General features: G+C 35.9%; 1 long non-coding RNA gene across 1 annotated transcript in view; it reads right to left on the reverse strand.

Moving 5' to 3' along the window:
- Positions 1–7,096: 7,096 nt before the first annotated feature.
- Positions 7,097–20,665, reverse strand: part of LOC143644639 (uncharacterized) — an 81,297-nt gene continuing 67,728 nt past the window's right edge. Inside the window, exons 3-4 of the long non-coding RNA XR_013156798.1 lie at positions 11,798–11,919; positions 7,097–7,255 (exon numbers count right to left, since the gene is read on the reverse strand). This is a non-coding gene — a long non-coding RNA (uncharacterized LOC143644639). The remainder of the gene's footprint in view (positions 7,256–11,797; positions 11,920–20,665) is intronic.

The following is a 20,665-nucleotide window of genomic DNA, read 5'->3' on the forward strand; positions in this document are numbered from 1 at the left end:
CCATGGAGGTGAGAAAGCAGTGGTATGATATATTTAAGAATCTAAAAGAGAAAAACTGCCAACCAAGAATTCTATACCCAGCAAAACTATCCTTAGAAGACAAAGGGGAGATTAAAATGTTTTCAGACAAAGAGTCATTGAGAGAACTTGTGACTAAGAGACTGGCTCTACAAGAAATACTAAAGGGAGCACTACAGGCAGATAGGAAAAGGCAGGAGAGAGAGGTCTGGAGAAGAATGTGGAAATGAAGAAATGTATCAGTAAAGGTAAAAAGAGAAAAAATTAGATATGACATATAAAATCCAACAGACAAAATGGTAAGGAAAAAAAGTACTGCCTTTACAGTAATAACATTAAATTAAAGAAGACTCAATTTAAACCCAATGACAAAAGTAGGTTGAAAGTGAAAGGTTGGGAAAAGATATTTTATGCACACAACAACCAGAAAAGAGCAGGGGTAAATATACTCAAATGTAAAACAATTAAAGACACAAAGAAGGACACTATATATTAATAAAAAGAACAATTTGACAAAAAGACATAACAATCATAAATATTTATACCCTGCCAGAGTGCTGCAAAATAGATGAGGCAAACACTGACAATACTTAGGGAGAAGTAGACACTTCTAACGTAATAGTTGGAGATTTCAATTCCCTGCTGTCATCAATGGATAGAATATATAAAAAGAGAATCAATAGGGAAACAAAGATTTTTGAATAATACAATAAATAGACTAGACTTACTGACACTTACAGAACATTACACCCCACAACAATAGGACACTCATTTATCGCAAGTGCTTTTGGATCATTCTCAAGGACAGACCATATGCTGGGTCACAAACAAACTTAAAAAGATTGAATCATAAAAACACTTTCTCAGATCTAATGGAATGAAGTGGAAATCAATAACAGGCAGAGGGTCAGAAAATTTATGGAGACTAAACAATGCACTCTTAAACAACCCATTCATGGATCAAGGAAGAAATTGCAAGAGAAATCAATAAATATCTTGAGGCAAATGACAATGAAAACACAACTTACCAAATTTATGGACTGCAGCAAAAGCAGTCTGAGAGGGAAATTATATTGCCTTAAATGCCTATATTAAAGAAGAAGAAAGAGCAAAAATCAAGGAATTAACTGTTCACTTGAAAGAACGAGAGAAAGAACAGCAAACTAACCCAAAAGCAAACAAAAGAAAAGAAATAATTAAGATTAGAGCAGAAATAAATGAAATTGAGAATATGAAAACAATAGAGAAAATCAACAAAACCAGAAGTTGGCTCTTTCAGGAAGTCTAAAGGTCCAAAATTGATGGATCCTTAGCTAGGCTTACAAAAAAAAAAGAGAGAGAGGATGTAAATAAATAAAATCAGAAATGGAAGAGGGGACATAACCACTGATCCTGAAGAAATAAAGGAGGTAATAAGTGGAAACAATGAGCAACTATAAACTAATAAACTACACAATGTAGATGAAATGGACAACTTCCTAGAAAGACATGAACAACCAACTTGGCTTAAGAAGAAAAACAGACAACCTCAACAAACCAATCACAAATAAAGAGACTGAATCAGTCATCAAGAAGCTCCCCAAAAAGAAAAGTCCAGGACCAGCTTCATATGTGAATTCACAGCTTCACATGTGAATTTTACCAAGCATTCAAGAAAGAATTAGTGTCAATCCTGCACAAACTTTTCAAAAAAAGTTAAGAGGAGGGACAGCTACCTAACTCATTCTAATGCACCAATATCACCCCAAGACCAAAGCCAGACAATGATACAACAATAAAAGAAAATTAAAAACCAATCTCTTTAATGAATATAGATGCAAAAATTGTGAACGAAATACTTGCAAATTGAATCCAACAGCATGTTAAAAGAATTATACACCATGACCAAGAGGAATTTATTCCAGATATCCAAGCTGGCTCAACACAAGAAAATCAATGTAATACACCATATCAATAAGTCAAAGCAGAAAAACCATGTGATCATCTCAATTGATGCAGAAGAAGCTTTTGACAAAATTCAACATCCTTTCTTGATGAAAACACTTCAAAGGATAGGAATAGAAGGGAACTTCCTCAACATGATACAAGGAATATATGAAACGCCCGCAGCTAACATCATCCTCAATGGGGAAAGACTGAAAGTTTTCCCTCTAAGATCAGGAGTAGGACAAGGATGCCCACTCTCACCATTATTATTCAACATTGTGCTGAAAGTTCTAGGCAGAGCAGTTAGACAAGAAAAAGAAAGAAAAGGAATCCAAAGTGGAAAGGAAGAAGTAAAACTCTCACTGTTTGCACATGATATGATACTATATGTTGAAAATTCCAAAAAATCTATATATCCATATGAAAGGTTTAGGAGGCAAAAGGGTGAGAAAGAAAAAAGGTAGACCAGGAAATTTAAAGTGGGCGAGTTTATTTCTGAGCTCCCGGGTAGAGCTCACTGAACCCAAGATGGAGAGAGGTGAGTCCATGCGTGGGCTTTGGTGCAGGCAGCTTTTAAGGATGGAGGTCAGGTGACGTCCGGAAGGGGCAGTTCATTAGTTCCAGAAGTCAGGTTGGGAGGGGTGACACAGCCTCCACAGCTCCAGTTGCAGTGCCCTTCCCCGTTCCCTCAACCTAACACCATATAATCCCAATAAATGAGTATAGCAAAGTGACACAGTACAAGAGTAACAACCAAAAATCAGTAGTGTTTCTATACATTAGTGATGAGCAATCTGAGGAGAAACTGGGAAAAAAATTCTATTTACAATCGCAACCAAAAGAATCAAATATTTAGAAATAAATTTAACTAAGGATATAAAAGACCTATACACAGAAAACTACAAGAAATTGCTAAAAGAAATCATGGAAGACATAAATAAATTGTATGGCATGCCAAGTTCATAGATTGGAAGACTAAATATAGTTAAGCTGTCAGTTCTACCCAAATTGATTTATAAAATCCCAAAAACTTACTTTGCAGGAATAGAAAAACCAATAACCAAATGTATTTGGAAGGTCAGGATGCTCCAAATAGCAAAAAGATAGCTTGAGAAAGAAAAATGCAGTGGGAACTCTTACACCACCCAACTTTAAGGCATATTGCAAAGCTACATTGTTCTAAACAGCATGGTTCTGAAGGTAGATATACTGACCAATGGAATCAAATTGAGTGTTCAGAAATAGACCTTCTCATCTATGGACAGTTGACCTTTGATAAGGTGGTCAAGCCAACCCAACTGGGAGACAGCAGCCTCTTCACTAAATGGTGTTTAAAGAACTGGATATCCATACACAAAAGAATAAAGGAGGATCCATATTTTATACCCCATACAAAAATTGACTAAAAATTGATCAAAAACCTAGACATTAGACCTAAGACCATAAAACTTTTAGAAGAAAATGTAAGGAAATACCTTATAAATCTTCTGATAGGACGTGGTTCCCTAGAACTTAAACTCAAAGCACAAGCAATGAAAAAAGAAATAGATAAATGGGATCTCCCCCAAATTAAACACTTTTCTGTATCAAAGAACTTTGTCAGGAAAATAAAAAGGTGGCCTACACAATGGGAGATGATATCTGGAAACCACATACCAGATAAGGGTTTAATATCCAGAATATATAAAGAGATTCTACAACTCAACAACAAAAAAAGAGAAATAGCTCAAGTTAAAATGGGCTAAAGACATGAACTGACACTTATCAGAAGAGGAAATACAAATGGCTAAAAGGCACATGAAAAGATGCTCAACTTCACTGCCTAATGAAAAAATGTAAATCAAAATATCATCTCACACCCACTAAAATGACCATTATCAAAGAAACAGAAAATGGCAAGTGCTGGAGAGGATATGGAAGAAGAGACACACTTATCCACTGTTGATGGGAATGTAAAATGGTGCAACTGCTCTGGAAGGCAGTTAGGCAGTTTCTCATAAAACTAAGTATAGAATTGCTATATGATCCAGTCATCCCATTACTAGGTATATATTTGGAGGAACTGAAGGCAAGGACAGAAATGGACATTTGCACACCAACGTTCATAATAGCATTATTTATAATTGCCAAGAAATGGAAACAGCCCAAATATCTATCAGTGGATGAGTGGCTAAATAAGCGGTCATATATGATGGAATATTATGCAGCTGGAAGACAGAATAAAGTCATGAAATATGTAGCAATGTGGATCAACCTTGAGGATATTATGCTGAGTGAAATTAGCCAGAAACAAGGGACAAATACTGTATGGTCTCACTAATATGAACTAGCATTTATGAGTGAACTTTGGGAGTTAAAGTTAAGAACACAAGTTATTAGGAGATAGAGGGTAGAGATGGGCATTTGTATTATAGAAATACAGAACGTATAACAGGACTGGTTGTAAAAATTCTGAAATGGATAACACAATACTATCTGATGGTAGCCCATTAATATGAGTACACTGAATGAAACTGGATGTGAGTATGGTTGAGGGAGAAGGGATGAGGGCATGACTGACGCTAGAAGGAAAGATAGAGGATAAAAAGGCTAAGACAGTATAACTTCGGAATGTCTAGAGTGGACAATGATGTTGATTAAATGTACAAATATGAAAACGTTTTTGCATGGGGGAGAACAAATGAATGTCAAAATTGCAAGGTGTTGAAAATGGGATGGTAAATACAGGGAAAAATATAATCACTGTAAGCTAGGGTCTAGAGCAACAGTAACATTGTAATATGTTTCCACTGAATATAACAAAGGTATTATGCCAAAACTAAATGTCAGCAAGCGGGGGATATGGGGATGGGTGTGGATTCTTTTCAGATGAAAAGGAAATGTCTTCCTGTAGATTATGGTGGTAAAGGCATGGTTATTTACTTTGGGTGGATTGTACGACGTGTGAATAAAACTGTTTAAAAATGAACAGAGAAACAAGTGCTAGAGAAAAATGTGGAGAAAGAGATGTACCTATTCGCTGTTGGTAGGGAAGCTGAGAGGTGCAGCCCTTCTGGAGGGCAGTGTGATGGTTCCACAGGAGGCTAGGGGCGGGGTTGCCTTATGATCCTGCAACCATTGTTAGGTATACAAGTGGAGGAACTGAGAGTGGGGACAACGAATGAACATTTGCACACTGGTGTTTATGGTGGCAGTGTTCATGGATGGAGGTGGCCTAATGGTATAGCGACTGAGGAATGGAAGAGAGGAACTATGGTGTATACATACAATGAACTACTGAGCAGCTGCAAGAAAGAATGAAGCTGTGAAGCATGCAGCTATGTGAGTGAACCTTGAATGAAAAGCGAAACACAAAAAGACAAATATTATCACACCTCACTCATATGGACAAGCTGTAATTCAGTAAGGACTGAAGTCGGGAGTATGGGTTATCAGGTTGGAGCCTATTTTAAAGGGTCCTAGATTGCATGCTCTTACAGCAGTCACATATATTCAGGAGTTATAGCTGCTATTTCTAAATTGTGAGATACTGAGCTACTCATGTATAACCTGGTCATTCCCTGAAACTTCGGGTATTTATGTGACACCTGATACTCAGAGTTAGAGCTCTGAAGCTATGAAAGCCAGCATTATCCCATACAGGAACTGTTGAAAAAATTGAAAAAGTGATAAGATTTCCACTAGAGATATGAATAAAGCTGATCTGGATAGGACTAAGGTAAGCCAAAATACAGGGTAAATATGATATGGTCCATATTTTAAAATTTCAACTTCTGTGTGAGCCCAAAGTTATTTGAAAACTATAATCACATGGACTCTTGAATATGGCATGAGCTCTTGTTGGTTTAGTACAGGTTAGTGTGAAGCCCCCAAATTTTCCAGAATAATTTGGTCAGGGAATAAAAAATGTTTGCTAAGTCCCCTGGGGAGACTGGGGAGAAAGGAAGAAATATTAAACTTACTGAGCTAGGGAATTCCTGATATTCTCACAAGCAATGGGGACAACAAATTCAATAGGCTGAGCCCACAATTTTGGAGTTTGCCCCTGTGAAACTTATTCCCACAAAGGAGAAGCTAAACCTACTTATAATTATGCCTGAGAGTCACCCCCAGAGAATGTCTTTTGTTGCTCAGATGTAGCCTCTCTCTCTCTAAGCTAACTCAGCAGGTGAACTCATTGCCCTCCCCCACCTACATGGGACATGACTCCCAGAGGTGTAAATCTCCCTGGCAATATGAGACAGGACTCCCAGGATGAGCTGAGACCCAGCATCATGAGATTGAGAAAGCCTTCTTGACCAAAAGGGGAAAGAGAGAAATGAGACAAAGTAAAGTTTCAGTTGCTGAGAAATTTCAAACAGAGTCAAGAGGTTCTCCTGGAGGTTATTTTTATGCATTATATAGATATTCTTTTTTAGTTTATGGTGCATTGGAGTGGCTAGAGGGAAGTACCTGAAACTGTTGACCTATGTTCCAGTAGGCCTTATTCTTGAAGATTGTGTAACTATATAGCTTTTATAATGTGCTTGTGTGATTGTGAAAACCTTGTGTCTGATGCTCCTTTTGTCCAGGGTATGGGCAGATGAGTAAAAAAAAATAAGGAAACATAAATAGATAAATAACAGGGGCATGGGGGCAAAGATACTAGTGGTCAATGAGAGGGAAGAGTAAGGAGAATGGGATGTGTGAGGTTGTTATTTTTTTTCTTTTTATTTCTTTTTCTGGAGTGATGCAAATGTTCTAAAAATGATCATGATGAATACACAAAACTATGCGATGTTATCATGAACCATTGATCGTACACTGTGCATGGACTGTATGTGTGTGAAGATTTCTCTATAAAAATATTTTTAAAAACCACAATGAGATATCATTTCATACCTATAAGAATGACCATTGTTAAACAAACAGGAAATGACAAATGTTGAAGAGGATGTGGAGAAATAGGAACATTTATTCACTGCTGGTGGAAATGTAAAATTATACAGCTGCCATGGAAGACAGTTTGGTGATTCCTCAAAAAACTAAATATTGAGTTGCCCTATGTCCTGGGAATTCTGCTATTCAGTATATACCCAGAAGATATGAAAGCAGGGACACAAACAGACATTTGCACACATTGGTGGCATTATTTATCATCATAGTGCCTTTATTTACAGTTGCCAAATGATTAAATCAATCCAAGTGTCCAACAACAAATGAGTGGATAAATAAAATGTGGTATATACATATAACGGAATATTATTCATCAGTAAGAAGTAATGAGGTGCTGAAGCATGCGACAACAGGGATGACCCTTGAGGGCATAATTCTGAAAGAAATAAGTCAGACACAAAAGGACAGATATTGTATGATTTCAGTAATATGAACTAAATAGAATAAGTAAACTCAGAGTCTTAAAGCATAGAATATAGGCACCTAGAGATAGACAGAAGCTAGAGAAAAGGGAACGGTTGCCTAATATGTACAGAATTTTTACATTAAGAGGTTAAACTTAAATGTTTTCGAAAGTATAGAGGTGAAAGTAGTTCGTTATTGGAATTATAAGTAATAGGGCTTATACTGTAGGTGAATTCGATTGAAAGGGGTTGTTTAGAGCCATTTATGTCACTGATTAACACTACATATATAAATAAATTCTTGCATGAGCTACTACAAATGTGCAATACTGGTACAAAGAGTTAATAATAGAGTGATATATGGGGGGGATTACCTATTGCAAGCTACAGATTATAGTTAACAGTAATACTTTAATATTTTTTCACCACCAGTAATAGGTGTACCACACCAATACTAGGGGTCAATAATAGGGGGAATAGCAGATACGGGGTATTTTGGGTTTCCCTTTTTGTGTCTGATTTTTTAATTTTGGAGCAATGAAAATGGCCTAAAATTAAGTGTGATGATAATTGCACAACTAAGTGATGACACTGTGAGATATATACTGTGGATGGAATATATGGTATATATTTTTTCAATAAAATCTATAGATTAAAAAAAAGATGAATTCTTAAAATGGTCACAAAAGATAATTCAAGAAACAAAGTGATAAAATAGATAATACTGAATCCCAAAGGATGAATTAGAAAATTCACAGAAAGAATTCTTTTGGAATTCAAAACAAAAATACAAAGTTTAAATGAAATTATAATGAAAAAGAAAAATACATGGAGAATTGAGCTGGTAGATGCAATATTCATAGGAGTTCTAGTGGAAATGATGGAACAGATAATAGGGAAAAAAAATAAAGTACTCTCAGCTGAGATTTTTTAGGGTGAAAAGACCACTGAGGAAATTTTCCTAAGTAGATTAAGGAAAGAAGGCAGGGAGGAAAGGAGTAAGAGGGAAGGAAAGAAGGAGGGAGAAGGAAGGTGAGGGGGGGGCAAGACAAGGAAGGGGGTGGGAGTCTTGGTGAAATTTGTATCAAAAATATCAGGTTAAGAAAGGAAAGAAAAGACAAAAAAAGGCAAACTCAATGGAAGCATTTATCATCTCTGCTCCAATGAAATCTAGAAAACTATGAAATAATATAATGTATAGAGTTCCTTATAAGCATAATTTTTGAAACTCTGGAATTACTATCTGAATCAAACTGTTGTGCATACAGGATGGCAAAAGGAAAACCTTTTTAAGCATGTAAGGATGCAAAATGTACACCAATTACATAATATTTGAAAAGAATCACTCTATAAAGGACTGAAACCAAATAAAATTTCATCTGGAAAAACAAATCTCAAGAGAAAGGAAGGTATAAGATAAAAGAAAGAGTGGTAAACTATTAAATCAGTGTTAAGTAAAATAAAACAGCCAAAAAAATAAAATAATAAAATAAAATGGACACCTGCATTGGGCATTGCTGGAAAGGGCTTTTACAGAAGACAAAAGCAATTGACCTGCAGGGGTTTTCTGAGAAAATGGAGCACACCCTTCAAGATTGCTGATGATAAAACTAGTTTTGGTTAGGTAGAGAGAGCTTATCAGATTGAACGAACATACCATACTAAATGATGTATATCTGCTTCTCCCTATTTTTGTAAACCTCCCCCATTGTGCATATAAAATAGAAACTTAATGTCAGCCAATCAGAACATTTCCTCAATTGTTTCCACATAAGCCCTGTATTAGCTTACATTTTGTATTCTCTCAGCAGAGCTCCCTTCGACTTTCTGAATGGGATGCTGCCCAATTCATGGATGACTGAGTAAAACTGTGATATCCAATATTACAGTAAAAATTTTCTTTTATCTTCAGAAAACCTTATAGTTAGATTTAAAATTATTTTAGTCATGTGGTCATAATGTTTGAAGCAACAGTAAATGAAAAGCTATGCTAGTAAAAGAGGTATGGTAGAAAAAATTAATTACAGTGTCATTAAAATTTCAGATTATTTTCACAAAACCTGGCAACGATAGTTGGGGACAAAAAAGTAAAACTTGCTAAAAGAAAATTCCTTTTGGAGGAATTTCATAGAGAAATGAATGGATGTTTTTTCTTTATTGCCTTTATTTGTGATTCTTTTCCCTTTTTTGGGCACTGCCTGGATTGAACTACTTTTCTTTACCATAGTTTCTTGATCGCAAGTGGTTTGGAAGTTTTACTTATTATATATCTTCACATAGTGATATTTCCCACTCAACATTTGTTGAGTAATTATCATTTGTCAGACACAGGCAAGATTTGAGAGCTCAATAGAGAAGCAAATTATTGGACCTTGGGCCAGACTCACTGAATTTTAATCTTTGAAATGGGGCCCATGAATCTCGTAGACACAACTCCAGACAGTGGCCCAGGTTTTCTGCTCTCACATGTTCTTCTGTTCATTTGCATCTCAGCAACCTGTGAGTAACTGCTCTTACTTTGCATGTGTATTCTGTAGAATAGGATTTCATTATTATTTTGAAATACCTGATGTGAAAAAAAAATGAAGTGATTTTAAAATCCATTCACATTATCACATTAAAATGCACCATTACATTTGTCAAGGAAGGAAAAGAAAAGGTTAGATTTTTAAAAATTTTTATTAACTATCTGTGAGAACAATTTTTCATTGATGGTGATCATCCAAAATGTGGAAACCATCCCTAAACTATCTTCATCAGGAATCATATGTAACTATTTCAAGCTTAAAAGCTTATGAGAAACATATTCAGGGAGGCAAACTCAGATTCTTCATCCAAATTTTTAAAAATATTTTATTAAAATATGTGTATTTAATATTAAATGTTATCTGACACTTTGTTAATTTTTCCTATAATTATATAATATTAAAAATATTTTTAACTTTATTGATGTCCCTAAATTCCATCTCATTTGCCACTTTGTGCCATATGAATAATATTAATTTCTCTGTGGCCATGTTGAGAAAAACACTGGGAAGTACCACTAGGAGAAGAGAAATAATTTGTAAAATTTCCAGACTACTAGTGGCCCCTAAAATATGGTAAAGTAGATAAATCCAGGCAATATCCAAAAGGTGAAAAGAATCACAAAGAAACATAAGAAAGAAAAAACATTCATTCATTTTATAAGTATAGAAACAAGATATCAATGGTAACAGGACACAAGAAAAGTTAAAGTTCTGTGATAAAAGGCAAGGGTTTGGGGGCTAATTAAAAATAGCAAAATCCAACTATCTGTCATTTATAAGGAAATCAAGAGGAAGGTAAAGATATAAGGGAGTTCAGTCAGCCCAACCAATATTGTGATACCATCCTTTGCAGAGAAACTGAAAGTCAGTGAGGTTTTGTGAGGGAACTGGCATTTTTATCTAAAGTAGAGACCTTTCATACAAAAAAACTATTCAAAATATCAGATTAGATTAAGTTTGGACATGATTGGATATTTAAGGATTTTTTTCACTGCTAACAAGAGAGGGTTTGGGAGGGAGTACAGATTAGTGACAGACTAAATATAAACATGTCATTTCCAAAAATAATAATAATAATAAAATAACAAAATTGACATCTCCCTATTATCCAAGTTGTGTTGTCTTTTAATTCTGGAACTCTAATAAATACACAAATTTAGAATATGAAGAGTAGAATTAGTTGGGAAATAATGGCTTATTTAAGAAATTATAAATGAGAATTAGCTGTCAATTGGACGGATTGAAATAAGTCTCATTTTATACCATACAAAAAAAATTGCAGATAAATTATTTAAACTCTAATCTTCTTAATAAATATGGGAAAATAATTTACAATATTGGATACAGATAGCTTTTCTAAGCCTGGCATTACTCCAAAAACCATAAAGGAAGAGAATAATCAATTTGAGCACCTTAAAATGAAAATCTTCTATATAGTAAAAGTACTATTAAAAAATAAAAGAATATTAACTTATAATAATGATTTGTAATAATAATAATAATGTAATAAACAAAAATTTTATTTAAAAATACATCTAAAAAGTAATAAGATAATATTTTTCATCAATCAGAAGTCCAAATTTTATTTAAACATCCAATACTGGCAAAGATGTTGAAACAACTTCTCTCTGAAATTACTGATGGGCATATGGACTGTATAGGCTTTTCTGAAGTCATTTTTTTCTAATTCTATTGGAATTTTGGATACGCATGACTTTAGATTCCTTACAGGAATCTATTATCCAAAACCATATATATACAAATATACAAAATACATGCACAATGATATTTAAATTATTAAATAATTATGGTACATGACTACTATAGCATACTCAACCAATAAAACAGGATGACTTAGATCTATACCATGACATAGGTGGCCTTGATTTATTGCTAACTGAAAACAGCATAACAATACATGCTCTCATTTTCATAAAGGACAAGATATATATATCCTTGCAGTTGTAATATTGCTTTTAAAATTACCTGGAATGGTACCTCACACATTATTAAAAGTACTTCCTTTTGTGGTATTTCTTGAAGCCAGAGTCTCAGAAAAGGAATTACTGGGTCCCTGTTTAGGCTCTTGATCACATTAGAAGCTGGTGCTAAGGAGAGACAATATACACTTTTGTACTTATGCAAAAATTTACAATGATCAGCTATTACTTTTGTAATTTAAAATTATCGATAAAGATTTAAAGTAATTTAAATAGCAAAGCAATATAGTGTGCCAACATTTAAAATATACAATTATAAGCAGACAGAAAACTATATATTAAACAAACAGAAATCCACAAATGTTGGAGTGGATGTGGAGAAATTGGAACACTTATTCACTGTTGGTGGGAATGTATAATGGTGCAACCACTGAGGAAGACATTTGGCGATTCCTCAGAAAACTAAATATTGAGTTGTCCTATGAACTGGCAATACCAATTCTCAGTATATACCCAGAAAAGCTGAAAGAAAACAGACAGACATTTGCATACTGATGTTTAGAGCAGCACTATTCACAATTGCAAAAAAATAGAAGCATTCCAAGTGCCCATCAACAGTGGATAAACAAAATGTACCACATATACACATGTGGTAGTTAGCTTCAGGTGTCAGCTTGGCCAGGTGAAGGGGCCTATTTCTGTTGCTGTGAACATGAGCCATTGGCATGTGAAGCTCATCTGTCACTGATCACATCTGTAGTCAAGTAAGGAGGAGTGCCTCCTGCAATGAGCGATGTTTAGTTTAATTGGCTGGTTCTTAAATGAGAGAGCTCAGTGCAGCTTAGCATACCTCATCTCAGCACTCCCAGCTCAGCCCAGACCTTTGGAGATGTAGAAAGGAATTACCCTGGAGAAATCTATGGGAACCCAGAAGCTGGGAGAGAAGGCCAGCAGAAGTTGCCCTTTGCCTTCCCATGAAGAGGAAACTTCAGATGAAAGTTAGCTGCCTTTCCTCTGAAGAACTGTAAGTTTCTAACTAAATAAATCCCCCTTTATTAAAAGCCAAGTCATCTCTGGTGTGTTGCATTCTGGCAACCTTAGCAAACTAAAACAGCATACCATGAATATTATGCAGAAGTAAGATGAAATAAAGTCCCAAAGCATATGACAACATGGATGAACCCTGAGGACATAATGCTGAGTGAAATAACCAGACACAAAAGGACAGATACTGTATGATTTTGCTGTTATGACTATGGTAAATACGGTAATCTCAGAGGTTACACTGTAGAATATAGCAGGCCTAGGGGTACACAGAAGCTAGAGACTGGAAAGTCTGCCCATGAGGTTGAACCTAAATGCAAGTGAATGGATAGAAGAGATGGTGACTAATTAGTGGGATTTTGAATAAAAATGCCATATTGAAAATGACTGTGATTGAAAGTGGATGTAGTGCCATGTATCCCACTGATTAAATATACAATTATCAATAAGTTCTCACATGAACTATTTCAAAGTTTCAATAGTGGGCAAAAAGTCAATAGTAGAGGGATATAGAGGGAAAACTAAAAATGCATGGTATGGCCAATAATTAACAGGAAGACATCAACAGTACCGCAGCACTACCAGAGACAATTAATTGAGAGGGAGGGACAAGTGATAAGGGCTAGTTTTGATTTGATATTTGGTGACACTATGTGAGTTCTTTGTTGCTATGGACCAATGAAAATTGTCTAAAATTGAGAGTGCTGATGATTATATAACCAAGTGAGCCCCCCTGCTAAGCCCATAGACCTCAAGTTGCTCCAGCCAGGAGGGGCGGGCCTGAGGGAGGAGGAGACTCCAGTGCCATCTGCTGGCCAGACATGGCTAGAAGTTCAGGTTGGGTCTCCTGCGTGGTAGTCAGCCATTCTGCCACCACAGTACCGTGCACCCTGGCCTACCTTATAATAGATCTGTAAGTTGAACTGTATGCCCTACATGAGATCTGGACCTTGATTTGGCAGAGAATAACCAACAAACAAAGTGTAAAAGGAAACATTCAATGAAAAAACTAAGTAAATACAAAACTTTAGAAGAGAGAAGGAAATCAACTTACATAATAACCATATAAAGATAATCAAATGCCCAGAGCACAGCAGAAAATCACAAAGCACATGAAGATCCAAGCAGAAATGGCCTAGCCAAATGACCAAATCAGAATTCCAGAGGAGCACAGAATATGGAACAACTACTCAAGGGTATTCATAAAAAAAATAAAGGATATCAGGAAGACACTAGAAGACCATAAAGAAGAATTCAGGATGTTAAATAGAAAAATGGAAGATCTGACAGAAATGAAAGATACAGTAGACCAAATAAAAAATATACTGGAGGGTGGGTTACAGTGGCTCAGCAGGCAAAGTTCTCACCTGCCATGCCAGAGACCCAGGTTCGATTCCCAGTGCCTGCCCATGAAAATATATATATATGCATATATATATACCAGAGACACAATAGCAGATTTGAAGAAGCAGAAGGAAGAATAAGTGAGCTAGAAGATAGAGCAATAGAACTAGAGCACACAAAAGAACAAAAGGCAAGAAAGATGAAAAAATGCAACTGGATCTTAGGAAAATGATGGACAACAAGAGATGCAAAAATAAGAATTATTGGTGTCCCAGAAGGAGAAGAGAAGAGCAAAGGGTTGGTAAACTTAGCTGAAGATATAATGGGAGGAAAGCTCCCAACCCTTATAAAAGACATGAATATGCACATCAAAGAGGCCCAGCAAACTCCATATAGAATAAATCCAAACAAGCCCACTCCAAGACACATACTAATCAAACGTGTCAGGTGTTGAAGAAAAACAGGAAGCCCTGAAAGCAGCATGAGAAAAGAAATCTAGGGTGGTGGGACAGTGGTTCAGTGGTAGATTTCCTGCCTACGATGCCAGAGACCTGGGTTCGATTCCTAGTGCCTGCCCATGGGGGGAAAAAAAGGCAATCTACTACATGCAAGGAAAAACACAAAAGATTGACTTCAGACTACTCAACAGGCACCATGAAAGCAAGAAGGCAGTGGTATGATATTTTTAAGATCCTGAGTGAGAAAGGCTTCCAACTGAAAATTCTTTATCTAGATAAATTATCCTTCAAAATCGAGGGAGAGATTAAAATCTTCAAAGATAAAGAAAGATTCAGTCAACAAGAGGCCGACCCTACAGGAAATACTAAAGGAAGCCCTGTCAGCTGATTAAAAAAAGACAGGAGAAGGAGGTCTTCAGGAGGGCATAGAATTGAAGAATATGAGTAAATGTAATTTGAAGGAAAAGAGAAAGAGAAGGAAATAATATACAGATCTGAACAATAAAAATAAAGGACAAGAAGGTACAGTCAAGAATCACTTTTACAGTAATTACTTTGAATGTTAATGGACTAAGCTCACCAATTAAAAGATACAGACTGACAGAATGGATCAAAAAACATAACCGTCTATATACTATTAACAAGAGATGCATCTTAGACTCAAGGACATAGTTAGAATGAAAGTGTAAGGATGGAAAAAGATCTTCTATGCAAGTTGTAACCAAAAAAAAAAGCAGGAGTAGCTATACTAATATCAGACAAAATAGACTTCAAATGTAAAGATGTCATAAGAGACAAAGAAGGACCCTACATATTAATAAAAGGGACAATTCACCAAGAAGAAATAACAATCATAAATGTGTATGTTCCCAGTCAAAGAGCTCCAGAGTACACGAAGCACATATTGGAAAAACTGAAGGGAGCTACAGACATATCAACAATAATAGTGGGAGATTCAATACACCACTCTTCACTATAGATAGAACAACCACAGAGAGGATCAACAAGGAAATAGAGAGCCTAAACAATAGATAAATGAATTAGATCTAATAGACATATAAAGATCATTATGTCCCAAAACACCAGGATACACATTCTTCTCTAGTGCGCACAGAACATTCTCCAGGATAGATCACATGCTGGGACATAAACTGAATTTCTATAAATTTAAAAAAAATGCCCAGGTCTCTGGCATCGTAGGCAGGAAATCTACCACTGAACCACTGTCCCACCACCCTAGATTTCTTTTCTCATGCTGCTTTCAGGGCTTCCTGTTTTTCTTCAACACCTGACACGTTTGATTAGTATGTGTCTTGGAGTGGGCTTGTTTGGATTTATTCTATATGGAGTTTGCTGGGCCTCTTTGATGTGCATATTCATGTCTTTTATAAGGGTTGGGAGCTTTCCTCCCATTATATCTTCAGCTAAGTTTACCAACCCTTTGCTCTTCTCTTCTCCTTCTGGGACACCAATAATTCTTATTTTTGCATCTCTTGTTGTCCATCATTTTCCTAAGATCCAGTTGCATTTTTTCATCTTTCTTGCCTTTTGTTCTTTTGTGTGCTCTAGTTCTATTGCTCTATCTTCTAGCTCACTTATTCTTCCTTCTGCTTCTTCAAATCTGCTATTGTGTCTCTGGTATATATATATGCATATATATATATTTTCATGGGCAGGCACTGGGAATCGAACCTGGGTCTCTGGCATGGCAGGTGAGAACTTTGCCTGCTGAGCCACTGTAACCCACCCTCCAGTATATTTTTTATTTGGTCTACTGTATCTTTCATTTCTGTCAGATCTTCCATTTTTCTATTTAACATCCTGAATTGAAATTATCCAAAGCACTTTCTCTGATCACAACGGAATAAAGTTGGCAATAATCACCAAAGAACCAAAGCTTGCACAAATATATGGAGATTAAACAACACACTCTTAAATAACCAGTGGGTTAAGGAAAAAATTGCTCGAGAAATCAGTAATTATCTGGAGATGAGTGATAATGAAAATACAACATATCAAAACTTATGGGATGCGGCGAGAGCATTGCTGATAGGGAAATTCATTGCCATGAATGCCTATATTAAGAAAAAGAATGAGCAAAACTTGAGGTTTTAACTGCTCACCCAGAGAACTTAAAGAACAGCAAACTAACCCCAAACCAAATAAAAGAAGAGAAATAGCAAAGACTAAAGCAGAAATAAACAAACTGGAGAACAATAAAACAATAGAAATAATCAACAAAACTAAAAGTTGTTTCTTTGAGAAAATTAATAAAATTGATGGTCTCCTAACTAAACTAACAAAGGAGAAAAAAAGAGGACATGAGTACATAAAATCAGAAATGAGAGGGGGGTTGTTACCACAGATCATGAAGAAATTTTTAAGAATCATGAGAGAATATTATGAATAACTAAATGTCAACAAGCTAGATAACTTAGATGATACAGACAAATTCCTAGAAACAGACAAATTACCTATACTGACACAGGAAGAAATAGATGATATAAACAAACCAATTACAAGTAAAGAGATCCAATCAGCCATCAAAAATTTTCCCACGAAAAAAAAGCCCAGAATCTGAAGGCTTCACAGGAGAATTTAATCAAACTTTTCAAAAGGAACTGACACCAATCCTGCTCAAACTCTTCCAAAAAATTGAAGAAAAAGGAATGCTACCTAACTCATTTTATGAAGCTAACATCACTCTAATACTAAAATAAGATAAAAATGATACAAGAAAAGAAAACTACAAACCAAATCCCTAATGAACATAGATGCGAAAATTCTTAACAAAATACTAGCAGATCATATCCAATGCCACATTAAAAGAATATACATCATGATCAAGTGGGATTCATAGCAGGAATGCAGGGTGATTCAACATAAGAAAATCAATCAACATACTACAGCATATTAACAAATTGAAAGGTAAAAATCACATGATCATATTGATTGATGCTGAAAAAGCATTTGACAAAATCCAGCAACCTTTCCTGATAAAAACACTTCAAAAGTTAGGCACCAAAGGAAACCTTCACAATATTGTAAAGGGCATTTATGAAAGAACCATAGCCAGCATCATTCTTAATGGTGAGAAATTGAAAGCAGTCCCCTTGAGATTGGGGACGAGACAAGGATACCCATTGTCACCACTGTTATTCAATATTGTACTAGAAGTACTAGCTGCAGCAATTACACAGGAGAAAAAATATAAAAGGCATCCAAATAGGAAGGGAAGAAGTGAAACTTCCATTATTTACAATGACATGATCCTATACTTAGAAAACCCTGAGAAATATACATCAAAACTACTTGAACTAACAAACAAATTCAGCAAAGTGGCAGGATACAAAATTAATGTATAAAACTCAGTAATGTTTCTATACACAAGCAATGACCTATATGAGGTGACAACTAAGGAAAAAATTCCATTCAGAATAGTGACCAGAAGAATTAGGAATGTCAAGGACTTATACTCAGAAAATTGCAAAAAAATTGCTAAAAGAAATAAAAAAAATGACCTAAATAGATGGAAAGATACTCCATGCTCATGGATGGGTAGGTTTAATATTGTCAAAATGTTAATTCTACCTAAACAGATCTACAGATTCAATGCACTATCAATAAAAATACCAACAACCTACTTTGAAGACTTGGAAAACTTGGTTATCAAATTTATATGGAAGAGAAAGAGACCTCAAATAGCTAAATATATTCTTTAAAAGAAGAGAGAACTGGGAGGTCTATCACTTCCTGACTTTAAAGCTTACTATAAAACCACAGTGGTCAAAATAACCTGGTACCCCCAGAAAAGCCATGTCCTTTAATCCTCATTCAGTATTGCTATGTGGGATTTTTTTTTTATTGTTTCCATAGAGATGTGACCAACCTAATCTTTGGTGATAACTTTATATATACATATATGTATTTTTTTTCTTGGCAAATCTTCATACACATACAGCCCATACATGATGTAAATCAGTGTCTCACAATATTATCACATAACTGTGTATTCATCACCATAATCATTGTTTAGAACATTTGCATCATTCAAAAAAAAGAAATAAGAAAAAACTCATACATCCCCTACCTCTAACCCCTTCCTCTAATTGACCACTAGTATTTTCATCTGCTCAATTTGTTTTACCCCTTATCCCCCTCTTATTTGTTTATTTCTGTCCATGTGTTTTTATTTATCTGTCCATGCTCTGAATGGAAGGAGCATCAGACATAGGGTTTTCTCGGTCACATAGTCACATTGTAAAACTTGTATATTTATAAGATTGTCCTCGAGAGTCAGGGCTACTGGAGTACAGCTCCATAGTTTCGGGTACTTCCCTCCAGCCACTCCAATATGCCATGACCTGAAGAGGGATATCTGTATGATGCATAGGAGTGGCCTCCAGGACGACCTCTTGGCTCTGTTTGGAGTCTCTCAGCCACTGAAACTTTGTTTTGTCTTATGTTCTCTTCGTCTTTTTGGTCGGGAAGGCTTTCTCAATCCCATGATGCTGGGCCCTGTTTCATCCTGGGAGTTCTGTCTGTGGGTGGTAACTTTTGATTAGATGGTTTCCATGGAAATGTGTCTCCTCTAACTCAATGTGGGGTTGCTTACTGAAGCCCTTTAAGAAGAAACCATTTTGGGAAGAACTTCAGACCTAGCAGAACCCCCAAAGCCAGAGACCTTTGGATGTGCATAAAGAAAACATACCGAGGGAAGAAGTTTGAAAAGCCTGGAAAGAAAGCTAGCAGGTGTCACCATGTGACTTTTCCACTGAGAGAGAAAGTCCGAACATCATCAGCCTTCTAGAGCCAAGTTATCTTTCCCAAGATGCCTTAGTTTGGACATTTTTATAGCCTTCCCTTAATTTGGACATTTCCACTGTGTTAGAACTGTAAATTTGAAGCAATAAATTCCTTTCTTAAAAAAAAAAATAATAACCTGGTACCAGCACAAATACAGAAGGACTGGCTGGTGGAATAGAATCAAGAGTGCAGAGATTGACCACCAAATTTATGGACATTTGATCTTCAGTAAGGCCCTCAAATCCACTGAATTGAGGTAGAACAGTCTTTTCAATAAATGGGCACGGGACAACTGGATTCCAATAAATGAAAGAATGAAAGAGGACCCCTACCTTACACCCCATACAAAAATTAATTCAACATGGATCGAACACCTAAATTTAAGAGCCAATACCATAAAGCTTCTTGAAAAAAAATGTAGGGAAAACATCTTCAAGATCTAGTGATAGGAAGTAGCTTCTTAAACTTTACACCTAAAGCACAAGCTTTGAAAGAAAAAATAGAGAAATGGGAACTCCTTAAGATCAAGAGATTCTGTGCCACAGAGGACTTTGTTAAAAAGATGAAGAGACAGCCAACTCAATGGGAGAAAATATTTGGAAAACATATATTGGATAAAGGCTTGATATCCTGTGTACATAAAGAAATTATATAGCTCACCAGCAAAAGAACAATCTAATTATAAAATGGGCAGAGGAAATGAATAGGACTTTTCTGAGGAGCAAATACAGATGACTAAAAAGCACATGAATTGCTGCTCATCTTCATTGGCTATAAGGGAAATGCAAATTAAGATGACAATGAGATATCACCTCACACTTATACGAAGGGCTACTATTAAACAAAGAGGAAGTATAAATGTTGGAGAGGATGTGGAGAAATTGGTACATTTATTCACTGTTGGTGGGAATGTAAAATGGCAGCCACTGTGGAAATCAGTTCAGCAATTCCTCAGAAAACTAAATATTGAGTCGCCCTATGACTTGGTGTTCTAGTTTGCTAGCTGCCGAAATGCAACACACCATAGGTAGATTGGCTTTTAATAAAAGGGGATTTATTTTGTTAGTTCTTCAGAGGAAAGGCAGCTAACTTTCAACTGAGGATCTTTCTTACATGGAAAGGCACAGGATGGTCTCTGCTGGCCTTCTCTTCAGGCCTCTGAGTTCCAACAACTTTCCCCAGGGTGGTTTCTTTCTGCATCTCCAAAGGCTTGGGCTGAGCTGTGAGTGCTGAGATGAGGTATTGCTGAGCTGCTTGGGCTG

Source organism: Tamandua tetradactyla, chromosome 8 (genome assembly GCF_023851605.1).
Source record: "Tamandua tetradactyla isolate mTamTet1 chromosome 8, mTamTet1.pri, whole genome shotgun sequence".
Classification (NCBI taxonomy): domain Eukaryota; kingdom Metazoa; phylum Chordata; class Mammalia; order Pilosa; family Myrmecophagidae; genus Tamandua; species Tamandua tetradactyla.